Source organism: Micromys minutus (assembly GCF_963924665.1).
Source record: "Micromys minutus genome assembly, chromosome: 3".
Lineage (NCBI taxonomy): Eukaryota > Metazoa > Chordata > Mammalia > Rodentia > Muridae > Micromys > Micromys minutus.
Window position 1 is genome coordinate 6,092,619 of NC_137972.1, and position 18,772 is coordinate 6,111,390.

At 45.2% G+C, this 18,772-nt stretch overlaps 1 protein-coding gene and 1 pseudogene across 2 annotated transcripts in view; one reads left to right on the top strand and one right to left on the bottom strand.

Moving 5' to 3' along the window:
- ST8SIA1 (ST8 alpha-N-acetyl-neuraminide alpha-2,8-sialyltransferase 1) overlaps positions 1 to 18,772 on the top strand; it is a gene marked incomplete at both ends in the record, with an annotated part of 110,846 nt that overhangs the window by 49,810 nt on the left and 42,264 nt on the right. The gene's annotated exons all lie outside the window — the stretch shown is intronic.
- LOC308419106 (calponin-2-like) lies at positions 8,076 to 9,031 on the bottom strand (annotated as a pseudogene). Its single transcript has one exon. The product of its transcript is annotated as a calponin-2-like (transcript).

The following is an 18,772-nucleotide window of genomic DNA, read 5'->3' on the forward strand; positions in this document are numbered from 1 at the left end:
AAATCATGTCATGTGTAAGAAAAATAAACAAAATCGGAGATTATCATGTTAAGTGAAAAAAAAAACAAACACAGAAAGTGGATTTTACACATTTTCTCTCATGCAGAATTATAGCATGTGCACATCTGCGCGTGCGCACGTGTGTGTGTGTGTGTGTGTGTGTGTGTGTGTGTATCTGTGTGTCTATGCATGTGTGTGTGTGTGTGTGTGATGTGTACATGTGTGTAGGACATGAGCATGTGAGAGGGAGGAAGGACCTGGAGGATATGGGGAAGGAAAGGATGACGGGGTATATGTGACATGAATGCAGAGGAAAGAGATATCTGGGAGATGGAGAGGGAGGGGACAGGGAAGGAGAGGAGATAGGGAGGCTGGGGAAAAATCCAAACAAAGTATGACAGAGATGTCAACAAAACCTATTCTCAGCTATGGTAACCCAAACCTAACCAAACAACAATAAGAAGGAAAGGCCCTGCATGTACTAGATCACCCTGGGGTGGACACTGTAAAGGTGTAGTTTTAGAAGGTACACTGCTTAAATTGCAGGGCAGGAGGGAACCACCATTAAATAGGGGGCTGGAGAGATGGAGAACAACTCTCGCTCTTGGAGAGGACCTGGGTTTAAATTTACAAGGTGGCTCACAATGTCCTGACTCTCTTTTTTATCTCCTTGGGCACCAGGCATGCAGCTCACATAAACCTGTGCTGGAAAACACTCATTTAATACAATGAAGCAAATAGAAATCAGGAAGTGGAGGTTGGCCAGCTGTCTTGGTGGCAAGAACACTTGTACTATAAGCATGGGGTCCCAAGTCCAAGTCTCCAGTGTCTGTGTCTAAACTGGGCATGGCTGCATGTCCCTGTAACCCCTGCACTGCGGCGGGACTGGGGGTGGGAGTGGCAGAGATGGACAGGTCCCAGGAGCTCACTGGCCAGCCAGCTTAGCTGAATCAGGGAGCTTCTACTTCAGTGAGGGGACCCACCTCAAGACAAGCAGGCAGAGAATGACAGAAGGCAATGGAGATCCTCTGCCCTCCAAGTGTGTGGGAGCACATACTCACATGCTCATGTCAGTGCACCACACACAGACACAGCACACTGTATACACACTTACGTACACACATGCTAGCCTACCGTCACAGAAACGGGGGAAGGAAGTATTTCCTTTTCAAGTGTGTACGATGAATTCTGTGCCTGTCACCATTCCAGAATAATAAAGGAAAAAAAATGCATCTTTCTGTAGGAACCAGAAGTTATTACATCACCATGTGTGCATAATTGTGCAAAATGTTCAGTTGAGTCGGTTTTTAGAGTTACATGTTGATTTCCCTGTGGCATTCTGAAATGACTAATTACTTTGTTAACATGATGGAAAAGCAGCGGCAACATGAGACTGCCTACCCTCCTAATCCCCCAGGTTTTTCTCATTTATTACAAACTAAGTTGCCAGACAGTTGACTACCTTCTTTTATGTTGCTCCTGAGAAGGAAAGTAGCGTATTCAAACAGCAGGCTTGGGGGAGCAAACATGGCTTCCCCTGAGTGCACTGGTCAGCCTTTTAAAGAGCCGCGATCAGACTAGTTCAGACTCAGAGCTTCCACACAGGGTGCAGATGAGCTGCTCATATCATGGTAGACAGGAAGCATAGTGAAGTCATAACAGGAAGTGGTCAGGACAAAGTCTGGGCCCCAAAGACAAGACCCTAGCAACCTACTTCCAACCAAGCATTGCCTTCCACCATTCTAGAGCCTTCTAATCATCTATCCCCCAAACCGAATCTCTCAGTCGGTTGAAGCATTCTTTCGGCCACATCCCTCAGGATCTTCCCTCTGTGAAGGCCCTCACCCAGGGATGCATTACTAGCCCCTGTTTGCTTCTCAGTCTGATCAACTTGGTAATCAAGGTTGCAACCCATCGGACTGAGTTTCAGTAAAACAATCCCCTTGTCACTCACTCCCTAGCTCAGACCGTGTCCCCTACACACGTCACAGCTGTTAGCCAGCATTCTGATCATTATTATTTCTCCGGCCACTATTGCTCAGCTTCCCTGTTGCTGCCAAGGTACAACAGAAGAGAGAGAAAGATGTCTGGCTTGTCGCAGAGTATTTTTGGGTCCTCTTTAGGGCTGTGTCCTTAGATGAGGATCTGCAGGGTGCCATACCTTGGAGATGTCACACCAAAGCTCTGTTTTCACAGTCTCTCGAGTTCACATGGACCTTTCACAACTGCCCAAAGCTTCAACAGCAGCAGTTTTGAAATCTGGCACGAGATAGTTACCTGCACAACTGCATTTGCAACACAGTTCCTGGCAAGCTCTCTCCTGATCCCAGGACTTCGGTGTGAGCCTTGGAGGGATAAGCTTCCATCTTTGTGGTAGTGCGATGCTTCCCACGTCACACTGAAACCCATTTTCACCTACTCATTTGCCAGGATGCCATGTCTAGGTTTCACTCAGGCTACCTGAAGGGAATCAACAGCTCATATGGTTATATCAAACGGCCCTGTGAATATATATTGTTGAGATAACTATTGAATGTGATTAGGCATGAACACCTGACTTTATTTTAATTTTTTTTTCTGAAACTTTTAGTACGGATTCTTGCATAAGGCTTCAAACCTCTCAAGGATGGGGAGCCGAGGCTAAGAGGTTTCTGTCATCTGAAATACTTGGATAGTTAAACTTACCAGTTTGGATTAAAAAACACCCAGATGGAAAAAACAAAAACAAAAGCCCTACATGTCTGGGTGTGTCTATGGGAGCATGCCCAGAAATGATTGGCATATGGGGAAGCAACTAAGGGGGCAGATCCATCCTAAATATAGGTGATGTCATCCAGTAAGTGGGGCTCCAGGTGGAACCGGAATAGAAGGAGGAGAAAGCCATTACTGAAGGCACATTTCCTAACCCCATTTCCTGTCTGCCAAATAAACTCAGGTTGACCACAGACTCCCAATCACAGAAGGGCTCACTTTAATTCTTGCAGTGTGTGTGTGTGTGTGTGTGTGTGTGTGTGTGTGAGTATGTGTGTGTGTGTGTGTGTGTGTGTGTGTGTGTGTGTACAGAGAACAGCATGATGATTTAGAGATGGCTTAGTCAAGTGCTTACTGTGCAAGCATCAGGATCTGAGTCCAAATCCTCAGCGCCAAGGTGAAAAAAGCCGCACATAGTGACAGACGCTTACTGTGTACAGACAGGTGGGTTGGTGGGGCTCTGGGGCCCACCGGTCTAGCTAGCTTCTAGTGTGAGACACTGCCTCAAACAAGGCAGGTGACACCTGCAGTTGTCCTCTGGCTTCCATGTACATGTAAACTCATGTACCTGCATATGTACTCCCCCTCAACCCACACGCCAAAGAGACAGTCCCTACACTGAATTAGCATTTTCCTTATTAATTAAGGATCTTCTCTCTCTTCTCCCTGGTCAGTCCTGGGGACTGAAGCCACAGCACAGTGTTCTAGGGCTCGAGCCACACCCCCAACTTCAGGACTGTCCCTGCTAAGTGTTCATGGTCTAGCACAGGCAGAAATTGCTCAATGAAATTTATTTTGGATTACAATCCTTTCCTTGGGGGAAGAATACACTTCTTTAGAATTGAGCGAGAAAGGCACAGGAATGGTAGAAACCACATCTGTGCTGATATGATCTGAAAAATATCCCACTTGGTTCAATAAAAATGCACATTTTTCCTCATGATGGATAGTCACATGGTGTGGGTCACAAAGTAAGCCAGTTCCTTCAGAGCATTTCCCAAAGCCACGTACAGGGAATATACACAGCACACAGCACTCTAACACTGGCCTCCGGCTCCTCCGTTTGATCCCAGGTTCCCAATGTGCTCCCCTTAGTCTGGCTAGGCTGTGTCCTTGGCCTCTGGGAAACCCACCAGTTCATTCCAAAATAGCTTTTGAAGCCGGCCTCGTTGAAATGACAGTGCACATTATCCCTCTTCATAGACCTGCACTGAATGCCATTTTCTCAGTTCCTGCATATTCCTGTGTCTCGAAAAGATTTCTTTTTTCCCTCCTAGTGAAATCTGTATCCTGCTATAAACAGTTATATTACTGTAGCCACTTTCCCAAATACATACCCTTTCAACTGTAAAGAAATGAAGGGGACTGAGTTTATAGGGCACAGAGCCTTGGTAGATGTGTGTTTTATTATATTGTCAGGCTTGCATTATAACCGCTTGCTTTATAACTAGATTCTTGCTTATCTCAAGTAATAGGAACGTGTAGGGTAGATCATTTAGGAGTGGGTCTTGGCTACTGTGTACCATCAACTTTTTTTTTTCTGAACAATACTAGCTCGTGGCCAAGGAAATACCTTAGTTCCAGAGTCCCAGAAGGAAGAGGGAGACCCAAGAAATGTCCTGACACACTAATGCTTTTGTGCCATTGGTCAGGACTGAGTCATATGCACAGGTCTAGCTGCAAGAGAGGCTCGGTACTCCAGGGCTTGAATTCTAGGACAACACACTGCATTTGCCAATCCATACTATGTGCCTGGTATTTGTCATGTCATCTTAGTCTGACCTTTAAACTGTTCTGTGCATTGTTCTTACTCTTTTCATATCATGGGTGAAACTAAGACTGAAAGGTGTTAGACACCAGTTCTGGTGTCCTGAGCTGCTGAGCATGAAGCTGGGATGGGAAACTTATTCAGGAAGATTTCAAAGGTGCCTAGGAAGACGGATAAGGTAGTAAAGTGTTTGCCACACAAGCATCCACACCTGAGTTTAATTCCTAGAACCTGTAAGAGTTGTAGCAATGTGTGTCTATAATCCCAACCCAGGGAGGAAACATGAAAAACCTTCACCTGTTCTGACAGTCAGGTTAGCCTTACTGGCAAGCTTCAGTGAGAAACCTTTAAAAACAAAACAAAAGAAACAAAACCGAGAGTGATTTAAAAAGACCTAGGATGTCTACCTCTGAACACTTCACGGGTGGGCACACACACATGAACACACACATGTACACACAAAGCTGCACACATTAATACACACAAAATCCTTAAAACGTTGTATCATTTGTTTATTTCTGTTAGAGACAGAATCTCTAGTAGGCAAATTATTTCCTGCTATTTGTTACCTTGAAACTGTTTAAAGACTTTCACTTTCCTACCTTGGGACAGCCGGAGGCTTTCCTTTTGTCATGATTCAGGAGAAAAACAAGAGTGAGAAGTTGGAGATTGTGGAGCCTTACACAGTACAGTATCTCTCTTTGGCTTTGTGTGCCCCGGTAGTAAACCACTTTGAAGGGAAACAAGCAATCACATCATTTCGATATTTGTACGAGAGAAATTCAGGTCCCCAGAGAGACTCAAGTATCCTCTGCATGTTGCTTTCTTGTAGGAATCGAGAACCAATTTTTCCATTATCAGTGAGTAACTCAGGCAACTTACTTTGCTGATTTTGGTTGAATGATGGATAATATAGCATAAAGATTCAGGTCCATCCCTGGCCTTTTCCTGATGACATTTATGATTCTATTTAAGTTTTAATAACCATGTCCAATCTAACTTTATCATTTGTAAGATAGAAAAAAATGACCCGTGGTCTTTAAATTTGTGATATTTTCAGAAACAAAGTTAAAACATGCTTATGGGTGTAAAAGTGCCTTGCAATCATTTCATCGAAGAAGCACATGATATTATTATCACTGTTGGTTCTCTGTTTATTTGGTTTTTAGACAGGGTCTCATGTGGAAAGGCTGGCTGGCATCTAGCTCACTCGGTAGCCAAAGATGGTTCTGAACTCCGGATCCCCCACCTCCACCCCTGCCTTTACCTCCCGAATGTTGGGGTTGTAGGCAAATACTAGCATATCCAGTTTATCCAGTACTGGGGAATAAACCCCGGGCAACATCATGCATGCCAGGCAAGGCGCTCCACTAACTGAGCCACATCCCCAGCCCCTATATGTTGTCATCTGCCAGAGCATTGCAGACTTAAGTCTCTCCTTGGAATTTTGGTGATACCAGAGAGTGGTGTGGAAAAGCTCCCCACTAACCAAGGGCTAAAATCAACTCCCCAAGACAGTGTAGGATTCTGGTGAGGGTAGGGTTCTGGGAAATATGGGCTACTGATCGAAAGCCATGGATTCTGCAGCATGTACCTCTCTGTCACAGACAGACACCAGGATAAATGGAAAGTGTAGTGGGACACAAAGAGTTAATTTCCAGTAAGACCGAGCTGGAGTTTCTGCAGTGGGTCTTTGTCTGTTATTCTCCAAAGAGCTACTGAGAAAAGGAGGCAGATGCACCATCACAGGTGCCGAGTCACCATTTTTGTTTTTTATTTTAATTTTTATTCCTTTATATAACCATGCTTGCCTCCGTGGATGCGCCTGCACCACCACGAGCCTGGTCCCGTGAAGGCCTGAGGAGGGTGTTTGATCCCTTGGAACTGGAGTCAGAGCAGTTGTGAACTTGGAACCTAAGCCCCGTTCCTAGACTATTGTCAGAGGAGCCAAGCATGGCCCACAGTTCTCAAGGTTTAGCTGTCCCAGCTCACTTCTGAGACAGCACCGTGTTCTCATTATGAACTCTAAACTTCTGACAGAAACAGGCTGTCTGTAGAAAGTGAGAATGGATCCCAGGAGGCTGTAGAGTTTTTCAGACAAGATCTTTAGGTTTTATTCTCTGTTGTGTCTAGCTCTGGGGAACCTGATTACAACAGAGGGGTCAAACATCTACGTGGAGGAGAGGATTTGGGCACATTGTTAATTAAGGAATTATCTTGGCAGCTTGTTAGAAAGTAAGTGTGTGGCTATGTGGCGAAGCTTAGGACGGGGAGTGCTTTTGGGAGCAAGACAACGTTTTTATAAATTGAAAATAAAAAGGCTTTTTTTTTTAAATGTAAGATTTTGATTTCTCTTGGATCTGAGCTCAGGGTTTTCAAATTTTAGATTCTTTATTAAGGTGGGTAAAAGTGTTGAAATCAAGCTAATTATAGTTAAATTCAATACTAGTTTTTCTACAGTGGCCAACCCACTCTTTCTATAACAGCATTAATTATCCTTCATGGTTCAATCATCTCTTAAAGGACCCCGTCTCTCAAAGACATTATAACATGACTACATTTCAATCTTTATTTTGGAGGGGACATTCAATCCACAATGGAGCTGAAGGAAATTTTGATGTTCTTTCCTATACCCATATAAAAGTTTTCCCATTATTAACGTTAGGCTAACGTCTCCTCGGATGTAACAAAGAGTCCCTGCCCAGCATTCTCCAGACAACTCAAATGAGCTCCATGCATTCGATCTGACCTCCTCCCTGGTCTATTTTCCAAGTTGCTGCCCAAGCTACTTTTCTTTTTTCCTTAGAAATGGAGGTTTTTATTTTATTTTATTTTATTGTCCTCACATGGAATTTCACATCATCTGACAGCACAGGGGCCCCTGTGGGTCCTGTGGGGCACTTTCAGAAGCCTTGGCTCTAGCACAGCTAATCAGGCCTGCTCAGGGATGCAGGGAAAACGGAGACCTTCAAAAAACAGAGGAGAGAGGGAGGGCTGCAGGTGTTGGGGTCACTTTTGGCTTGCCTCAGTTTCCCACCTAGGCACAAGAGAATGAAGTCTGAGGGTCTCAGGAAAGCAAGTTTAGTCCCTCGGAATGCCTGCAGTATTTTAAAGCCCAGTGCACCCATACCTTTGTTTTCTTTCATTGAAACTGCCTGCAGTTTCCACAGCTTCACAAACCACAAATTGACATGAAAAAGATGAAGAAACCAGAAGCTCCTTGGGACCAGCCTCTCCCACGGCTCACTAGGAAATACACAGCCTCGCTATCCCACCGAGGGCACCCATGTTCCCTGCCTGGGTCAATCTTAGGAAGGAATCGAGGCAGGGCAGGTGAGGAGAGAGGAGCGAGGCATGGCGGGTGAAGAGGAAACATAGATAGCACAAACCTGTCATTCCAGCCCCCAGGAGCTGAGGCAGGAGGATTGCAGTGAGTTCCAGGCCAGAGAGAGATACAAAGAGATGACCAGTTTCAAAACACAAAACAACACAATGAAAACCCCCAAACCCAGACAGGGATGCTGATACAATGTGAGGAGCTGGCACCCCTGAGTGCTCAGTAGCTGGTTTCCTTCTGGCAGTAGACCAGGTACTCAGGAGCCTCGCCTTGGCCATCACCCCCGATGGGAGCCCCATCAGCTCCAGAGCCCTGTGGGCAATACTTAGGGTGGTATATCTGCTACTCCAATCAGAAGACCTGGCTGCTCTGATTGGCACCTTGTGTGTAGCCCATCTGCAGGAACATGGAAGAGTTGTCCCACTTGTCAAAGCCCAGCTTGGTGTCACAGATATGCCTCCCGGTCCCTGGAACCGTCATGCCCACCTGGCTGGCACACTTATTGGTGCCCATCTGTGGGCTGATGGTGCAGTGATCCATGGGAGGTAGGATGTGGTTCTTGGGGCAGAGAGATGTTTCCTGGTACCATAGGCTGTCACGGCAGACAGGCTGGTGCATTTGTGGGTGCTCATCTGCAGCCCAATGATGCACTAGTCGGTCTTCACGGTGGCGTTGTCAGAGTTCCTCTCCTGTTTTTCCAAATATTTGACTCCGATGTCCACAACATTCTGCAGTCCCTTGGTCTTGGCCTTTCCTGCCAGTACAAGTAGAGACACTTGGGCCTGTGTCATATTCCCACTCCTGAACAGGTCCACGGTGTTCATGCCTTAGCTGACTATGTCTTGATGAAGTTGGAGAGGTTTTCTAGCTGGTCCAGTTCTGCATAGAGCAGCTGGTTGTGGGGATGGAGCCTGGCTACAGCTTGTTCATGAGTGTGCACAGGATGACATCATCTTTCAGACCCTCTGGAAGTCAGGGCCAGTGGAGAGTCTTTCTACTCAGCTTTGGAATTCAGCTTCCTTCTGCGGCTCATATTTGGACAAAAGCCGGTTCCTGACCTCAGCCAAGAGCCCGTAGAACGAACCCTTGTTGAACTGCGTGGAGCTCGGGATCCCAGCATGGGGCAGGTGGGACCAGCAGAGACCAGCAGAGACCGGCAGAGGGACCAGCTGCATGGGTGATGGCCCCAAGTTACTTTTCTTAAAGTTCACGTTAAGACTCTGCCTTCTTGTGTGTTTCCCACAGCTCTGATTGTGGACTGTCACCCCATTCATTTAAAGACAAAGGCAAACTCCTTAACCGATTTCCACTTCCACATCCCCTGGGCCTCAGGATCAACTTCCACATGACTGCTCCTGCCTTCATACTTAATCTTACTGGTCTTCATAAATACTTGTGCTCCCTAATTTTACAGAGATTCCAGCCCATAGTCCTCTTTCCTGGAAGCTCCTGGCCTCTTCCTCATTAATTTCTGCTCATGCTTTAGATTTTGTTTGAATTTCACGTTTGAGGGGTGTGTTTCTGCCCATAGCATCGTGTTTAGAACATTGTAGAGACTTCATACGTTTTAGCAGAATGAATGAGTGGATAAATGAATGAGTTGATTCTCAGCTTTTCTTCCCCCCTCACAAACACAGTAACATCCATCTGAGAGGGTTTTTATAAATGTCAAACACAAACTCAGTATCTTATTAATATTCCTTGTGTGTCCAACTTTCTGTCGCTCCCCCACCCCAATTTTTTCTGCATGTCCTATTTGGTTGATGTGCTGAGGTCTCTTCTGAACTACATGGTGGCTCCTGCTGGTCTGTGCTATTGTGTAGAGACCGGAGGCTCATTATCAGAATGGAGCTGACAACTACGCACCAGAAAAAGTGTGTTTGGACCGTCCTAGCCTGAGGCTTTAGAAAGAGAATACAGATATTGTCTGCGGGCTGCTACGATGTGCTCCTTTTGTTACTGTGTGTAGTTTCTATATGCTATGCTCAGACACCTATAACAAACAACGTAAAGAAGAAGGCTGTATTTCGGACTGCAGTTTGAGTCATCAGAAGCAGGAACGTGCGCAGCAGCCTCGGGGTGTGGCTAATGTGGCAAAAGTGACAGCATTTTGTTCACATGGCTTTTGGAACCCGGGAAACAGACAAAGGTCAACTATAACCGAGGCCTGCCACGCTCAGAGACATATTTCTTCCAGCCTTCTCCCCACCAAAGCCTCCACCACCTCTCCAAACAAAGCTCCCAGGAGAACAAGAGCTAAAACCCCAAGCCAGTAGGGGACGTTTTCCATCGGAGCCTTGATTTAACATGGGGCTCCGTGTTACTTCTGAGTGGCAATATATCGTTACAAGGTCTCAGGTGTTGTGAAATTGCTATTTTGTCAGAAGATTTATATAGAGACATGAGCGTGGCCCGGTTCTGTCCACCTTCCATCCAGACGAACTTGATAAGAGGATGGGGCAGAACCCTGAGAACCTGGCCTCTCCTTGTTCTTCCTGTTGCTGGTCTCGGTACCAATGCTAAGGCGTGGTGCTCTGCCTGAATTCAGTCTTCCTACATCAGATGTTTCTGGATCAATTTCCCCACAGAACACATGAGTGGGATTCATGTTTTTAAATTAACATACAGCCCGCATGCATTCAAGTTCTCTTGGCTTAGCTGGTGGAGGAAAATATCTTTTCGTTTTGAAGCCAATACGCTTAGGAAACGGGCTAGTTGATACAAACTCTCAGCAACCCCTTGTCGGAGACAATCATAATTTTTAACCCCTGGGAACTTTTACCACTGATGGGGTTTCAGCAGTGGGACTAGAACAATAGGCCTTTGACTTGAAAGTTTGATGACTTTTCTGGGATTAGTAAAAGTCATAAATTTAAGTAATCTCCAAAAGTGACTTTTTTAGGTTCTTAAGCAAACAATCCTGAGAGAGAAGTGCCCGAGTGCTCTGCCATTTTCAAAAGCCAGCCAAGAATGGGTCGAGACATTAAGTAAACGCTGGCTTCAGAATGTATCTGGTAGCGGTGTGGCTGACTTTTTGTTTGAAGAACAGTTAGAAGCAAGGAAAGACTGAGAGCATGGAGGGTCGTGGCTTACGGAGAGAGACGCGGAGCAGGCAAGACCTGAAATGCATGAATGAGAGTCAGCAAGCCTTGGGGAGAGAGACAGACTGTACGTCCCGGATAAAACAGTGGGGGAGGGGAGAGCTGATGTGGGGGAGGGGAGAGCTGATGTTGTACATTTTTGCCACGGGTTGGTTTGAAAAGAATCTACTGAGAAGGAATAAAAATTGTGTTTTGGGTTACGCCAAAAACCACAGGACTCTTGCCTTTCTACTTTGCCAGACGGTTGACAGAAAACTAGTGAGGAGTTGCGGTGTCCATGGGGCCAGGGTGTAGGAAAGGCAATTGTGGGAGGCTTAGGAAAATGTCACAAGAAGCAGAGATGTTCTCAGAGCCATGTGGTGATTGGCACTTTCGTAAGTAAGACCTTGATGGTAGTGGAGACTGTGGTTCCTAAGCGCCAACCTTGGCATGTTTCATTGCCATTGTATTTAATTACTAGCAATGCATTTGTTGATTTACTTATTTATGTGTGTACCTATGAGTGTGTGTGCACACCATTCTTGTGCAGGTACTTTCAGAGGCCAGAGGGTGTCAGACTCCTGGAGTTCTAAGCAGTTCTGGGTGGTGAGCTGTCCAACCCTGAGTGTTGGGAACCAAACTTGGGTCCTCTGGAAGAACAACACATTCTCTTAACCCCTGAGCCATTTCCAGCTTTTGTTTAATTAATTTAATAAGCAGTAGAAGTATCGTCTCTCTTCATAGCTGAGGGATGCTGAGGTTAAGACACAAGTGTTTACCCCCAAGGGACTCTCTGAGTGCCCTACTTCTCTACTCCTATGCCTAGTGTGCACATCCATGGCCGTTTACACAGCCTGGGTCACTCTTAGGAACTATGCATCTGCAAGATGGCTGTAGGATATTTGCTAATGTGAACAACACACGGAGGGTTTACATATAGTGTCATTCTACCTCCCTGCAAAGTTCTCTCCAATAAAGTTATGCTCAAAAAGGGCTGAGAAACAAATTGGCCAAGCCCCAAACTTGATAGTGCTTCTGGGGTTTGCCTATCATGTTTGGCATATTCAAAAAGATGATTCAGCCTCAAAAATTGTGCTGCCTGTGCATTCTTTTTCTCATAGAATTGGTTAAAGAATGTATGAGCCAAAGGACCCCTCCTAACCACTGCCAGACAACCAACCAAGGCTTCACCTTCCTTAAGTTCTAGTTGGCAAGGGGGGGGGGACATTTAGTCCAAAATACAAAGAGACTAACCTTTGTCTACCACACTCAGACACACCCTGACCACACCCTTCTTCACAAGACACACCCTGACCTCACCCTTCCTCACACCCAGATTTGTAGGTAGCACACTCTTCCTCACTGTCATACAGAGAAACTGCCCTCAGGGAACATTGATGCCAGAGAGAAGGTATAAGAAAAGGCACACACATGTAAATAAGGCCAAAACATAGAAAAATAGCCATTCTGGTGACTTTCCAATTTTGTTTCCTTGCATTGGTTAAGATTTTATACCTAGCATAAGTTTAATACAGCAAGTTGAATGTATGCTTACAATCTACAGAGACTGACTGATTCCTGTTCCCCCTACTCTTGGTCTCTTCCTTCTTTTGTGGTTTGTTGAGACAGGGTCTCAAACTGTAGCCAAGGCTAGCCTGAAATCCACTATGCAGCCCTCGATGGGCCGCTCATAAGAGATTCTTTCAAACCAGCCTCCCAAGTTCTAGGATGACTCACGTTCAACTCTGAGAGTTCTTAATAAACCATACCAGCATGAGCATGGCATGGTGACATATGTGTAAAGTCGTGTTAAACATGAGCATAGTATGATGACCTATGTGTGAAGTCATGTGTAACTACAAAAGTTCTTCATGAACCATTTATCATGAGCATAGCATGATGGCACGCATATAAAAGTACCATGAGGAAATCATCACTTTGTAGGCTACCCTCACAAATCAGGGGCGAGCAGAATAATAGATCAGCATGCCATTTTAGAGGAACATACCGTGTGAAACACTTTAAGTTTTAAATCTGTTTTTATTTTAAATTAGAAATGGAAGATGAGTTTCTTTAAATAAACCTATGGATTCGGTCACCTAAAAAAATGTAACATTTCTAGGTTAAAGAATATTTAGGAAACAAATAAAAATCTAGTGCATTACAAAAAAATACATTGCACCGTGAATGTGTTTATAATTTGGTTGTGGGTGTGTGTCTGTTGTGCATGCACGGGTGTACAAGCGTCGAGCTCACAATAGATGTCAGGTATGTCTCTCTGCCTTATTCCCTTGGCCAGCAATACATCCCTACACCCTAGGCTTATTGTGTTGGCTAGGTTGTCAGGCACTTGTCTTTGCCTCACATTTTGGGACAACTGTCCAGCTTTTTTTTAAATGTAGCTTTCTTTGTTTTGCTTGGGTGCTAGAGATTGAATGTTAAGATCCCGACCAGGATTTCCTTCTAGAAGGTTGTGGACCCCAAGTCAGGATTTAACTCATCCCTTTTGCCATTCAGATCTCAGTCATTAGCTATTTATGGGACCCTGCCTTCCCCTTCCAATTAATGTCCTATAAACTGATTATCGTGTGATGAAGTCTCTTGCATTATAGCGTAATGAGATCTGGGATCACTTGGTGAATTTTTCACGTAGAAATTAGATGAATACTTTATCAGTGTGACCCAGCAACTGCGGAGGCTGTGGAAGCAGCAACACACAGTCTTCTCTGTGAATAGAGCTTGCTTAAACATTCGCTACCTGGCCACATCTAAGGGTGCCTCTTAAGTGAATGATTGGATCAGTGCTCAGGTCATGGGACAGCAGGAGAGATACTGTATGGACTGAATCAATGAAGTTATCTAAAAGATATCTAAAAGGTATCTGAAGGGGTGTCTGGAGATTTCTATGAAGTTATCTGATCTTTATTATCTATATCAAAGAATTGATAACCAACTCCGAATCGCTGCCACAATCTCAAACAATTCCAGGTCAAAAAATTTTGTGGTCAGTGGAACAATGACCCTTCTGCCTCAACCACCAAAGGGCTCAGACGATAGATAGGTGTGTGCACCACCATTGTTCAAGGATGGGCAAAACATGACAGAGACCATTCAACACTAAGGGATCAGTTAAATTGTGAGTCACCGTTGAAGTTTAATAATGTGCTGGTATTATGAAATGGGAAGAGACTTATCATATACTAAGCTACAAAGGCAGAATGTAAAGTGTCGGTGAAATGAATCTATTTTGGTTTAGGAAGCATAAGAAATGTCAGCAGTACAGAGGTAGGGAACCTCGGGGAGTGATAGGCGAGGATTTGTGTTTTCTGAGTAGAAACCCAAGGAGCATTTTAGAATGCCTTTAGAACTTTTCTTTGTCTTGTACAGTCCTGGGTTTTTTCTGTAGACATCCTGGGTGTGTCCCTGTCCAACTGGCTTCTACAGAACCTCACTTCGCTGGAGCCCCAGGTGAAGGGATGTTTCTCATCCGTAGGCAAAAAGTTCCCTGAAACACATGTATTCTTGTATTTTTCTGAATAATTTAGGTTTGCCCTGCCCATGACTACTGCACTTTAAGTAGCTGAGTCTACTGTAGTCTTGCCTGAGTTTTAGAGAACCACATACAAACCACATCTGTCCCCCAGATGGACTTGATCTGCCTGCTACTGTGTTGAAAAACGATTTAAGCATATGCCAACATTTTTGTGTATGTCTGTACATGCACATGTTTGTGTGAATGTACATGTGTATGGAGTCAATCTCAGATACAATTCTTTGGGTGCTGGACACCTTGGGGTGTGCACGGGAGGTAACTGAACCCATGTATCCCCATATGGAGAGTAGAACGGAAAACCCACTGTCTTCTATTGCTTTCTGCATCTTTGCCTTGAGACACTGTCTCTTATTGAACTCAAGGTTTGTCACTTTTCTGGCTTGGCTAGCCTAGCCAGCAAGCTTTCAAGATGCAACTGTCTGTGACTCCCATGTATGCACAGACATATACCATTATGTTCAGCTTCTAGGGATGGTCAGGTCCTTGTGTTTGCACAGTTGTGGACAGGATACAGATATTGGTCCCTGAAGGTGATATTAGTCAAGGAATGTTCTGGGGCCAAGTATTATTTACTTTTTCTATTCCTATGACCAAAATACCTGATATGAAATGATGTAAAAGGGAGTGTTATCTGGGTTTGTAGTCTGAGAGAGTAGCTATCATGGAGGGAAACCACTGTGGCAGGGGTGCGAGGTAACGAGTCACAGGAATAGCCAGGAAGCAGAGAGAGATTAAAACCTCTACTCTTCCCAACCCTCTTCCAGTTAGAGACCAGAGATGATAGAAATGTGCAACCTGGGGAGTTGGTCTTCCCTCCACCTTCAGCCTTTCTGGAAATACCCTAAAACACACACACACACACACACACACACACACACACACACACACACACGAGAGGGGGTAGAGCATGGTGGGTGTTATTATTAAGGGTAGCACACCAGAGATAACTGCTCAGATATAGATTATAGACAATTGAAAGCCCTTATTCTAGCCTGTTAGTACCATACTCACATTTTGGGGGACCTAGATGTAGCCCCAAGTGTCCAGAATGCAGGGTCTTTAAAGGCAGAAGCCACATCCGGGCAGTTGCAGGAGGGCTTCAGTTTGAAGCAAGCAGTTTTAACAGAAGCTATAAGTGGTTAGCTGGAGCCAGTTCCACATAAACAAGTGTTTAACAGAAGCTATGCTACATTACCTAGGACAGCCCAACACTGGCTGCCTAGAACAGAGTCGGATGGTTTTCCATGGGATTCTCCATCAAAGAGATTAAATTGTAGTTGAACCAGAAATGGCCTTAGCAAAAATACAAGATGGAGGAACCTCTTCACTGTCTTTTCTTGTCACACAGCGAAGGCATTAATTCTCGTCCAGTTGACAGTGATGTGTATGAGAGTTTGGGAAATAGACGCTTGAATTTGTACAAGAATATTATGGGGTACTTCCAGTTTCTAAGCTCTACCCAGAGGTCCTTTCAACAGTGTGGAAGTGAAACTGTATTAATACTTTCCTGATGTTGAGACAAGACACTGACCCAGAGGAACTTGACAAGAAAGGGCTTTATTGCAGCTCATGACTCTGTGGTCACTCTATCACCGAGGGGAGCAGAAACAGAAGGAGCTGAGCAAAGCTAGTGGAAGAATGTTGCTTACTAGCTCAATCCCCATTGGTTCACCCTGAATTCTTGTAGCACCCAGGACCAGGGGTGGCATCACCTCCAATAGTCTGGACCTTCTGCACCAAACATTAATCAAGAAAACACCCAACGGACTTGCCTACAGTCTGATCTTATGGATACATTACTCAGTCGAGGTTCCCTCCTGTCAGATGACTCTAGCCTGTGTGCAGTTGACATAAAACTAGCCCAGGTACCAGAAACATGTGTCCTGGCTCTTGGTGCTGATGAGGTCAGTTTCTGGAGACCACTTCGTGAAGAAGAGAGAAAAGGGTGACAAAGCAGAATGACCTAAGTTGACATAGGATTATCGGTGGGAAATTCAGAGGCTCCCCGAGGTAGGCGCTTGGAGACTTATCAGGGGAGCTCCCGTGATACTTGGGAAAACATCCTAGGAAAAAAGGCCATTCAGGAGTTAACTTCACTCCCATAAGAGCCGGGGAAATGCAGGCAGCATCATTCCCAAAACAAACACCCGATGCTTCATTTCCTAGTTCTTTAGAAGATAAAATAGTTGCACACAAGACAATCAGTCTTGCTTTCTTTTTTCATATTTAGTTAGTGGGCAGTTGATCTTGGCACCATCAAGTCTCTAATCTGTGAAACTGGATTAACAGCTTCACCACCTGCTGTGCTGCTGACTAAACTCTATGGACCTTATAGCTGGAGATAAAATAGAACTCTTAATTCATGTGACCTCTTGAAAGAACAAACACCAAGCCAGAGGTCAGGATGTTTTGACAGGGCTGTTTGCACAGCGCCCAGTAGCTGGTGGCTTGACAAGAAATATTTGTCAAATGTCCTTAGTTGAATTCCACTGGATGTTTATAGTTCTTGATTTTGGGAGGATGGGAGAAAGGAGTGCTGCCGTGTCCCTTTCTGTGGCAAGGTCGCTTCTAGAAATAAGTGAGAAAACAGGAAATCAGGGACAGGCACCCAGCCTGCTGTCAGCTGCATCCTCCCGCCTACACTTTGGTGTTGGTTTTGATGTGTGCAGGGGGTAGTTTCCATGAACTGCCTTGTTTGGAACTCCAACGGAGGCTTCCAGTCTGCGGCAAAGTAAGAGACAGTGCACCCTGAGCTCTCTGCAGTGCGGGGGAAGTGATTTCATCTGATTCCCTATAGATTCACAAGCCAATGCACACGGTCCCGACACGAAGCTCTCATGACTCATTGTGCATAAATGAATTCTAACTCGCCTCTCCTCTGCTTGCACCATCAAGTGCTCCTTGAGCTTTTGAGCATATCCTGTCTGGAGCAGTACCTGCAGATCGGAAGGGCAATAAACAATCCTGTGAATAAAGGCGGGGTAGGAGAAACTGGCGAGGGGGCACTGGTGCTACAGCAGCTTCCACCAAGGAAGGGGCATGGATGTAGGTTGTGTCTTAGGAAGTAGGGGTATGTGAAAAATATAGTGGGGATGCTGAGCATCTGCCTAGGTCATGTGGACACAAAAGAAGTTCATGCTGGTGGGAGGATTCTGTGTACCTTGGTGAAGATCTGTGTCGGGGGAGCATGGTGGGACTTTTAGTTTGAGAATGAGTATCTTACAGCAGGCCTCATTTGGGAGGAATTAGGATATGAGTGATTATTTGCTTTGGGATGAACTAGAGGGCATTTATACTCTCTCTCTCTCTCTCTCTCTCTCTCTCTCTCTCTCTCTTTCTCCCTGTGTGTGTGTGTGTGTGTTTGTGTGTGTGTACTCGTAAGTACACTGAGGGAAAGAACTAAAGGGCCTCTGAGGCAGTAGATGTTGGAATAATTTGAAGACAGAACCAGACAGAAACCAACTCCATTTTCTAGCAAATGGTGTCAAGGTACTGTTGGTTCATACAAAACTAAAACACTGGCTGTTGACCGCTTTTGTTGTGTCTGATATGATGCCTCAGCCCTCAGAGTTTATGGAATGGGCCCCAGTGTCACAAATGAGAAGCCCGGTGGGGGATTGTGCTTCAAGAGTGTGGGAGGTGACAGCTGGGAGTCGGGTCCAGGTTTGTGAGGCTTGGCGGGGGGTGTGTGTGTGACATTCACTAACACAGTGGCTCTCATCCTTTCCGTCTCTGTGACCCTTTTGTACAGCTCCTCATGTGGTGGTGACCCCCTGACCATAAAATTATTTCCATTGCTACTTCATAACTCTAAATTTGTTACTGTTAGGACCTGAAAAAATGTAAATATCTTTAAAAATGGAGGTTTGCTAAGGGGGCCTTAACCCAGTGGTTGAGACCTGATACATTATCAGGAAGGTGGAACACTCCACATCTTTGAAGAACCTCTTGATGCTATTTCCAGTGAGGGCTGTGCAAGTGTCGGGGCTAGCAGCGAGGGGTGAGCTGGTCCTTCCTGCCCTTAGTTCTTACCATGGAGAAGACTTCCTGGTGCTTTTGAAATGTTATGTGCTCTTCCTATTTCCTTTCACTGCGAGAAAAATAATGCCTTCAGTCATTTTGATGACTTTTGACATGTGGCCACACACAGGCATGGTGTAGGGTCCAGCCTCTGTCACTGCTTTGCCATTTGGGAGACAGAAATGACATCAGCACTAAGTAATTAACTTGCCATCGACAATAAGATTCTCAAAAAGTCTTCTCAGTGGTCACATGGAATCAAA